An 8,672-nucleotide genomic window follows, 5' to 3' on the forward strand; every position below is an offset into this window, starting at 1 on the left:
AACAACGGTGACGAGGAGAGTCGTGAACCAAAACAGTGTGTGCAGGAAGTCAATCAGCAGCCCGCTGCAGAAGATAAAGACATTAGGTTGATGCAGGGTTTAATATCGGAGATCACGTAGTGTTGACTCTTCAGGGACTGTTTTGTTATTGAAATTGTGAAACACATTGTGAGATGAAAGGAACGCAGACGAAATGGAATCAAGCCTTTAAGGCCCTTTGATAATTATGGATTGTTGTTACTGCTGTTCTTGTATGAGGTGGCGGTAAATGAAAAATCCAGTGAGTCATCACGCTCATCGTGTTTGAAATTCCTCCTACAGTCCACACTTTTATAAGCACATCTGAAAGCCCGTCATGACGGAGGATTGCAGTCCAGGTCTCGGCATCACATTATCACAGAGAAGAACGTCTCCCGTGGGTGCTGTTAGTCAACTCAGTAAATTCACTGTTTATTCTGCAAAGTCTTTTGTAAAATTTGAACGCAATGGGGGAATTACACAGTGGTTGCCATTAGAGAGGTGATGCAGAGGCAAACAAACAATTTTGTTCTTAAAAAGGCAAATCTGGTGTCAGAGTTTGTTTTTATTTCCTCAGTGAACCAGGGGCAATATTCAATTACAAATGATACAAATCGTACAACAGCATTTGTTGTATTAATTTTTAGGTTGAAAAGTTCATCACTGCAACATTTTTTTCCTATGATGTTGTGTTTAAAAAAACATCTTTATTAAGAGTAATGGTTGATTAAAAATGGGCTGGGTCACAAAGTGGAAAGAGGGTTTACTTCAAGGAAATCAACTGTTCAGTTCCTGGTGGTAACTGATGATTTTTCAATCGTTCACATTTGCTGATCATGTGTGTGGAGGGGGGAGTGGAAGGGCCTGCAGGATCTAAATTGACAGTAGATATGAGTGTGTGTGTGAGTGTGTATGGTTGTTTGTCTCCATCTTGAGACCCAGTCCTAGACCAGGAACTGTCCAGGGTCTAACCCAATCCACTAACCACCCTGAAAAAGAAAAGGCCTACGAAAATGAATGAATGGATGACATTTAGGTCCTGTCAGCATTAGAATGTGACTTCTTACTGAATGTTATACAAATATCAAGTGCTTGTCCCCATTGATTTATGCATGATCTCTGGTTGGTGTTGAAACATGCATCACTTTCAATTATTTAAGCCTTCTTTTCTTCATCTGTTTACAAGCTGATGATGATACATGCCTCTGAGAATCCTACTTTAAATGTACCTTGTATAGTTTGAATAATAATTTTGATACATGGAGTTATTTATTTTCTAATGATTCAATCGATAGTCACACATGAATCAGGTGTGAAACACAAACATCTGTTATTATTAATCTTTAATTGAATCCCTTGATTTCTTGAAAAAAAAAAACATCCTCAGATGTAAACACTGTTTACAGAAGTGCTTAGACATTTGTAATCTTGTGTTATATTTGTTTTAGAAGTTTTGATTAACCCTCTACTATATATACTTCTCGTGCCATTTGCTTCATTATTCACTAAATTCTAATGTATAGTAATGTAAATAAAGCTTTGAATGGCTGTGAAAATGTATGTGCAACATACAGTGGTGTTTTTCACCTTCATATTTTCCATTCCACTTTGGTTAAGTAGAATAATGAGGCGATGCACAGACTTCAAATACTGCAGATTAACTGTAGAAAACTCTCATTATCTTCTCAGGCTGTGCAGTTGCTATGGTAAAGCTTTAATGGTCAGTCTCTTAAAGGTGTTTTGTTTTTTTCAGTCATTTACTGTTTGAATTTCATGCAGACTGGTGTGTTGAGGGAATCTTCCGGATTCTTACCTGAAGTGTCAGGTGTAGTGATGGAATCTGACAACTTTTATAAATCAATATCTAACTGTCATAATAATCCGTCACTTGGTAAAAAAATAATAATAATCCCAGACCAACATTCCCGTTCCTTTCCTCCTTCCTATAAGACATAATTCCTCCTCCTCACCTCCTATCAGCACACCAGTCCAACTTCCTGTGAGAGTCTTGTTCATTTGATCTTCTGCCTCTCAAAAACGGCCCTGGGCACAGTTAACCATGGGGGGATGAGGGGAGGACGGCGGGGCGTCGGGGGGGGGGGGGGTGGGGTGTATACTGTCAAACTCCTTCGTTCCTCAGCTGCTCAACAATGTTCATTTGAAGGAAGTTCATTTATTATGGAATGTTGTCTTCAATTATTTATCCACAGCTGTGCTTACATTAACATGCAGAGATTTACATCTGTTTTCACTGTTTGACGGTGAGGAACCGTGTGTCTGTTACGTTATGATGGTCACCGTGTGCATTTTGGATTTTAACAATTTAACAATCCTCTTCATACTGGTGCGAAATTCTTTTCAAAAGAGTCAGGAGTTACAGGATTTGAACATATAAGAGGGTTGCACAAAATTTAAAAAAGTTAAATTGAAAAATATGGATTAAAATAAATGAACAACAACTCAAAAAAACATCCTGTAAAATGACCAAATTAAACCCACATTCAAGAAGTCTTGACACAAGTCATCAGAATATACTCATATTCATGCCAGGTGCTTGAATTGAGTTTTTTTTTTAATTATTATTGTTATTTTTCTTTACTCCTATTTAATGACGGTGCAACCACGTGCCAGAATTAAACCTAATGGTTTAGAGTCTAGGAATAAATATTCAGGTTTTGTGTCATAACCATAAACCCTTGTGTATATTTACATTTTTAAACCGCCCGTCCAGCTTTGATGTTTTCTGTCCAACTGCATATATTTAGGTTTTGAACCACTTTTTATAGGACACGACCTCAGCTTCCTGTTCAGACTGCAGTCTGCTCATAATTAAATGTGTCACAGAGACTTGGGCCAAGTGATGCACTGCTGGATTTCCTCCAAGAGATGTTGCTTTATTGATCTGGGTGTTTTCATTGTAACATCAGAAGTCATTTAGGGGTGTGGTCTTCATGTTTAAAAATCATTTCTAAACAGATGCTGCACGCCACTAGACATAGACCAGTCTGGTTAAATATAGAGGCGGGCAACATTTTAGATTCAAAACTGGTCACAGTCATGTTTACCTCACTATATGAAATCTTATCAATGTTGGAAATTGTTGGTGTTTTAGTGGTGAATTATTAGTGACCATATTTTTAAAAGGTCATAGACTTAAATAAAAAAAAGAAATATAAAAAAAAAGACTATAAAGGTTGCAGATTTCTAAAGGAAAAAAACAACTCCATTCAGCTGCAAGTCACAAAGTCTGTGGAGGTTTAGCTGCCAACATTTTCAGCCTTTTTCTTCACTTTTCTTCAGCTCCGTCCTGCCTTTGATGCCTTCTGTTCATCATGCTCTGAACAACTTCCTGGTTCTTTGAATCAATGGACCTCTGTGAATAAAATAAACAAAGACATTTCTATGGCTGCAAGTGCTTGAAAGGTAAATTGACCTGAATGATATGTGACATTAACTATACGTAAGGTCCATAAGTTACTGGTCCAAATGTGCTGCTGTGTTTGGATCATAAACAAATATCCCAGTGGAAGGATTGAATCCCATGTCGTCTAAAAGAGAGTTCTCTTCTCTCCTGAATGAGTTGATGAAACGAAATGAAATGGAACTTAACAACTGAAAATATAAAAAAAGAAATTAAGGCTAAAGTATCTTGAAATTGTAAAATTAAAAAAAGAAAATCTAGAAGGGATCAAAGCAAATGGTTTGTGTCCTTGTTTTAGAGTACATTTGTTCATATTTAAATTTAAATTCTAATATTTTACTGTAATATTCTCTCTGTCAAAATATATAAAGCCTATTTTAAAAATTCAAAAATGCATGAGGATTAACTGCTATCTTACAGCAGATATGAGTTTCCTGATTATGTGTGAGTCAGAGCGCAGTGCTCATCATCTCTTTTGTTTCAGCACGGAGAAGGAAAAGGTCAGCGATGACAGCGGTGAACGTGACTCGTGTCATTGTTAAATTAGTAATGTGGAAAGTTAAGTTGGGCGTCCTTATGGGATGAAGAGAAGCTGAGCTGAAGAGAAAACTCCATCTAATGGCTGATCAATCTCTTCCCTCTCTGTGAGCCTGTGAACCTGTCACAGGATTAGACCGGATGGACATGAGGTGTTCCCGAATGCACACCCGGGGATCAGCTCGGGTCAATGATTTAAACTCTCAGCTCTTTACCTTAAGGTGAGATCCTTAGGACTTTGAAGAGCTAAAAGCAAACACCGGCGTTTCTTGGCAGAGCCCTGGGGCAGGAGAGGCATCAGGATGACACGCTTTGACAGCAGCGTAAAACCCTGCTGGTGCAGGACGTCCTGCAGAGAACAGAAGTCCTACCTGAGGCCACAGCCAACATTTTGACAGGTTGCTGCCATTTCTGCATTGCTGCAATGTGAGAAAACCTTCTCCGGATTGTTGATCCTTGATGGTGAATTCCTGCTTCCTTGTTCCAAAAAACCATAACTGGTGAAACCAACCAATGCCGACTCATAATTTAGTTGACATTATTCCATACTAATAATTCCATGAGTTGGATGAAAAAACATTACCTACAACCACTTGCTGTTATCGGTCTTTCTATTTAAGCAATACACAGAAAATACTTTGGGAAAGTGGATTAGGTTTGATTAATTGTAAGTAATCTAGAGCTAACCTGTGATTAATCAGATTTAAAATTTGTATTGTTGTTTCAAAGCATAAATGTTTGTTTTTATGGTTTTGAATGCATCCATATAATTTGTTAATTTAAAAAAACCTCCAAACAAACTAATGTCTCAGAACAGTAAGGTCTGACGGCTGCAGACAGTCTTGCTGCTTTAAGTCTGTTAGTTCTGCACTATATGTGTGTGAAAATGATGCCTCTCTTCACTGTCACCATGGGGAGAGGGTTTGGAGTGGATGTAGTGCCTGCGGGAGATCTTCTCCAAGAGCAGAATGGATGTCTTCTCTCCTGCACCACGGAGCCTGGCTCCTACTTTTTCTTAGCCAAAAACCACACTGTGATAATCCAAACATGGGCTCACCACAGACATGCACATGTAGATGTTGGCGAGGTTCCTGCAGAGTGAGCGCTGTGTGCTTAGCAACAGTGAAAACCACAACCGAGCCGATCCACACTGGTGGATACAAGCGTTCCCACTGAGGTTACCTCCTAACAATCCACAGCAGAACCTGAAGAAAATACAAATAGTTTCTTCTTCTGTGGTTTCAGTTCTTTTATTATTAGTTATTTTGATTCTGGTTAAAGGAAGGTCCAAAGATGGTGTCTTTGGTGGACATGTGTAGGTGACAGATGCACAGCACACAGACAGGACACAGACGCCTTCACCTGCTGGACCACCAAGTCGATCAGATGGATCATGTCTATCTTTATACATCTATGTCTTAATCTGAACTTAACTGACTGTGTGTCAACGACGGGAAACAATGTCTATAGGCTGTGGTTAAGGTTTCAGGGTTCGATCCCCAAAGGATTTACATATACCTGATGGCGCCACCTGTGGCAGCCTGTCTGGGTTGCAGAGACTCACACTGTGAATTTCTCCATTGTGGGATGAATAAGGGACTCAATTAATTTTTCTTTTTTTCTTTTTTTTTTAATAAAAGCAGAGAGGAAAGAAATCTGTTAAGCACTGACAATGAAGGACGATGACATCAGCATTCTGTCGTTTCAAATAAATGAAGGAAGCTGATGTTGCATTTACGTTGACAAACAGCTCTGTAGACTGAACACTGAGTGGCTACATACTGGATATAAGAGGATGAAGTTTGAAGATTAATTAAAAAATGAATCTTTATTAGTAGCAATAACAACGCTGTTGTTCTACAAATCCACCATTCAACACTTCTGCCAGTAATTATTTGTAGCTGCTTCTTATATATTTAAATTTACTGGTGTGAAAATACCAGAAGGCAGCCTTTATTCTGACTGTTGCAGAGAACAGGTGTGTGTATATCAGACAGTATGAATCTGCATATAGTCAATAGAAAAGTCTCCATGCAGTATATGTGAAGCGCCAACACTGTGACAGAGGAAAAAAGACACATCTTCACGACCGCAGGTACTTTTCAGTCTGTCGTCTACAGACCCGTGGGTCTGCTGACCCACCGTCTGTGGACTGAAGGTTGAACCTTGTGAAGTCAAGGCTTCAGCGAAGCAGCTGCTGAAGACCCTGGAGACCTTTTTTTTCTAAGCCCCATCAAACAGAACTTTTTCCGCCTTCAGCTCTTTAGAATCCTGCTAAATCTTCAAAAGTGTCAAGCCATTCACATTTTCTATGGTGTGAAATGTTTCTGGGTTATAAATGTATTTTTTGGACCCCAGAGGGATATTTATGGACGCCGTTATTGGAAACAGGCAAAGTAAACAATGACTCTGTGCAGTGGACAGAGAAAGTTAAATGGCATTCAGCTGTCACACTTTTGGTCATAAAAGCTGTGTTTTTCCACTTTTGGTCTGTCAAAAAAAAAAAAAAACTCCTGTAACATAATAAGCAGAGGAAAAGATGAATCTACGGGGCAGTAGTTTAAGAAGAAAAATGCTATTGAAGCGACTGTCAGTGTTTCCCTTGTGCATATGAATAGGATGTGACTTCAAGTCTAAAAGTTTTTGGGTAAAAATAAAAAAACTCCATAGATGAGACCGAGAATCAAACTGTCACAATGTTAAAAGCTGTATCCGACCTTCTTTTCTCCCACCGTCTAACCTAAAACTTTATGTGTAGATGAAAAGGAAGGCATTTATTTGATAAAACACTCCAGACTCGGCTGCAGGAATTATGGTCAGGATGAATGGAAGGTCATTCTTCATCTTTTTCTTCCCTTTTTGCTCAACAGTCACTTTGCCATTTTAAAAGTTTTATATTTCCATGTCAAATCATTCGTTCTACTGTAGTCTCCACTTAGCTGACATAAGGTGACACTTATTTTCCTAAGTGTAAAACCTGATTTTCTTTTTTCCGGAATAATGGAGGTATTCTATAAATATTACAGACACTGCTCCCTCCTGGGCCCTGGGATAATTGATGGTGCTTTCGAGGTCTGCATAAGGCATTACCACCGACACCTCAGAGGGACGGTCCCATCAAAAGCTAATCTATATGTCCTTTGTGGTGAGATATTGAGCGCTGCTGTTGACGTGGAGCGGTGGATAAAAAAAACGGTGCGGTCTCACACATCAGACAGCTGTCGTGACGGTACGGGGAAGACTTGGAAAACCGCTGACGCCCACAGTCAGTTTAGGGCACTTAAACACTGAGGTCACACCTTCATATCATAACAAAGAGTGTGTTTAATACCTGGCTTTGACTTAGCTGTGTTTATGATGTCCCAGGAGGACGTTTGGACTGTCGGGAGGGGAGATGCTAACTTTAGGACGACAAGTGCTGAACGTTAAACTTGAAGAGCAGTTCAAAATACTCACCTTTACAACATCACATTGTGCTTTTCTCCTTTTTGTTTTATGTGGATATCACATATATCTAATGGCTGCTTTATGGTGCAGGAAATGCTTTTGGCTTTTGAGCGTTTTCTTTCTTCAGGTCAGTTTTAAACTAGGAGTCTGCGATAAAAAGGTATAAAATAGAAAACAGAAGGAAAAACTGTCGGAATTTATGTTTATAGATTGTATTTTTTATTTAAATAGTCAGGGTTTTTTTTAAATCCCAATAATGACCGCAAATATAGGTTAAACCAAGAATGAGTGTTTGTGTGTGGGTATTTGATCTAAACAATGTAAAGATATATTTCATGTATCATTTCATTTGTTTATCAATTTTGATCTCCACTCATATTAGTGAGGGTGTGAATGGTTGTCTGTCCCATTATGTGGCTCTGTGTTAGACTGTAGAACTGTCCATGGTCCACAACACCTCAAGGACTGCTGTGATTGGCTACAGTTGTTCTGCATCTCCCCTAAGTAGCAGATGATGGATGAAGGATATTTTGTTCTGAATAGGTAAACCTATCAGTGACTTGTATTTAAGTAGTCTATACATACAGTATATAGTCTATGTAAAGTGTATGGTTTATAGACAACTAGTCCATTTGTTTTCTTTAGCTTAGTTCAAGGCCTGAGGCACTGAGAACCACTTAGAAACAACATTGAAACAGTAAGGCAGACACATGTGACTGTAGTGCACAACATGAACTCAATTTCACATTAATGCATTTTGCAAAAATATCATTAAGTTCTGCCAATAATGGCTGTTAGTGGTTATTGTGCATTACAGACCTGAGAAAATCAATCTGAGTGATCAATTCTTGGATTGTCCTGAACTACTTATCTGACATTGATCCCTTTTAAAAACATCAAACAGGCCGTTGTATGAATATTAAAGTCTGCGGTTGCGTAACGTGTAACTTCTTTACATAAACATTTAGAGGGAGTTTCTGCCAAAACAGCCTTGACATTATAGTTGGCTGCCTGTAGGTGTACATGTGAGTGTGAATCACTGCCTTTGTACAGTACCTTGGCAGCTCGTGTGCCCTGCCTCTCACACAATGTCGGCTGGGCCTGGCTCCAGCTCGCCTGCAATCCTCCAGGGGTGAGTGGCATAGATAATGAGTGGAAGGCTGTGCTGTTCACAATTCTTCAACATACTAATTACTGTACAATCAAGGATTTTATTTGACACATTTTAAAAAAGAAAATGATTATAATT

General features: G+C 38.9%; 1 long non-coding RNA gene across 1 annotated transcript in view; it reads left to right on the forward strand.

Moving 5' to 3' along the window:
- LOC112487875 (uncharacterized) overlaps positions 1-5,139 on the forward strand; it is a 19,624-nt gene extending 14,485 nt beyond the window's left edge. Inside the window, exons 2-3 of the long non-coding RNA XR_003051374.1 lie at positions 3,319-3,441; positions 3,924-5,139. This is a non-coding gene — a long non-coding RNA (uncharacterized LOC112487875). The remainder of the gene's footprint in view (positions 1-3,318; positions 3,442-3,923) is intronic.
- Positions 5,140-8,672: the final 3,533 nt, after the last annotated feature.

Source organism: Cynoglossus semilaevis, chromosome 12, assembly GCF_000523025.1.
Source record: "Cynoglossus semilaevis isolate Cse_v1.0 chromosome 12, Cse_v1.0, whole genome shotgun sequence".
Lineage (NCBI taxonomy): Eukaryota > Metazoa > Chordata > Actinopteri > Pleuronectiformes > Cynoglossidae > Cynoglossus > Cynoglossus semilaevis.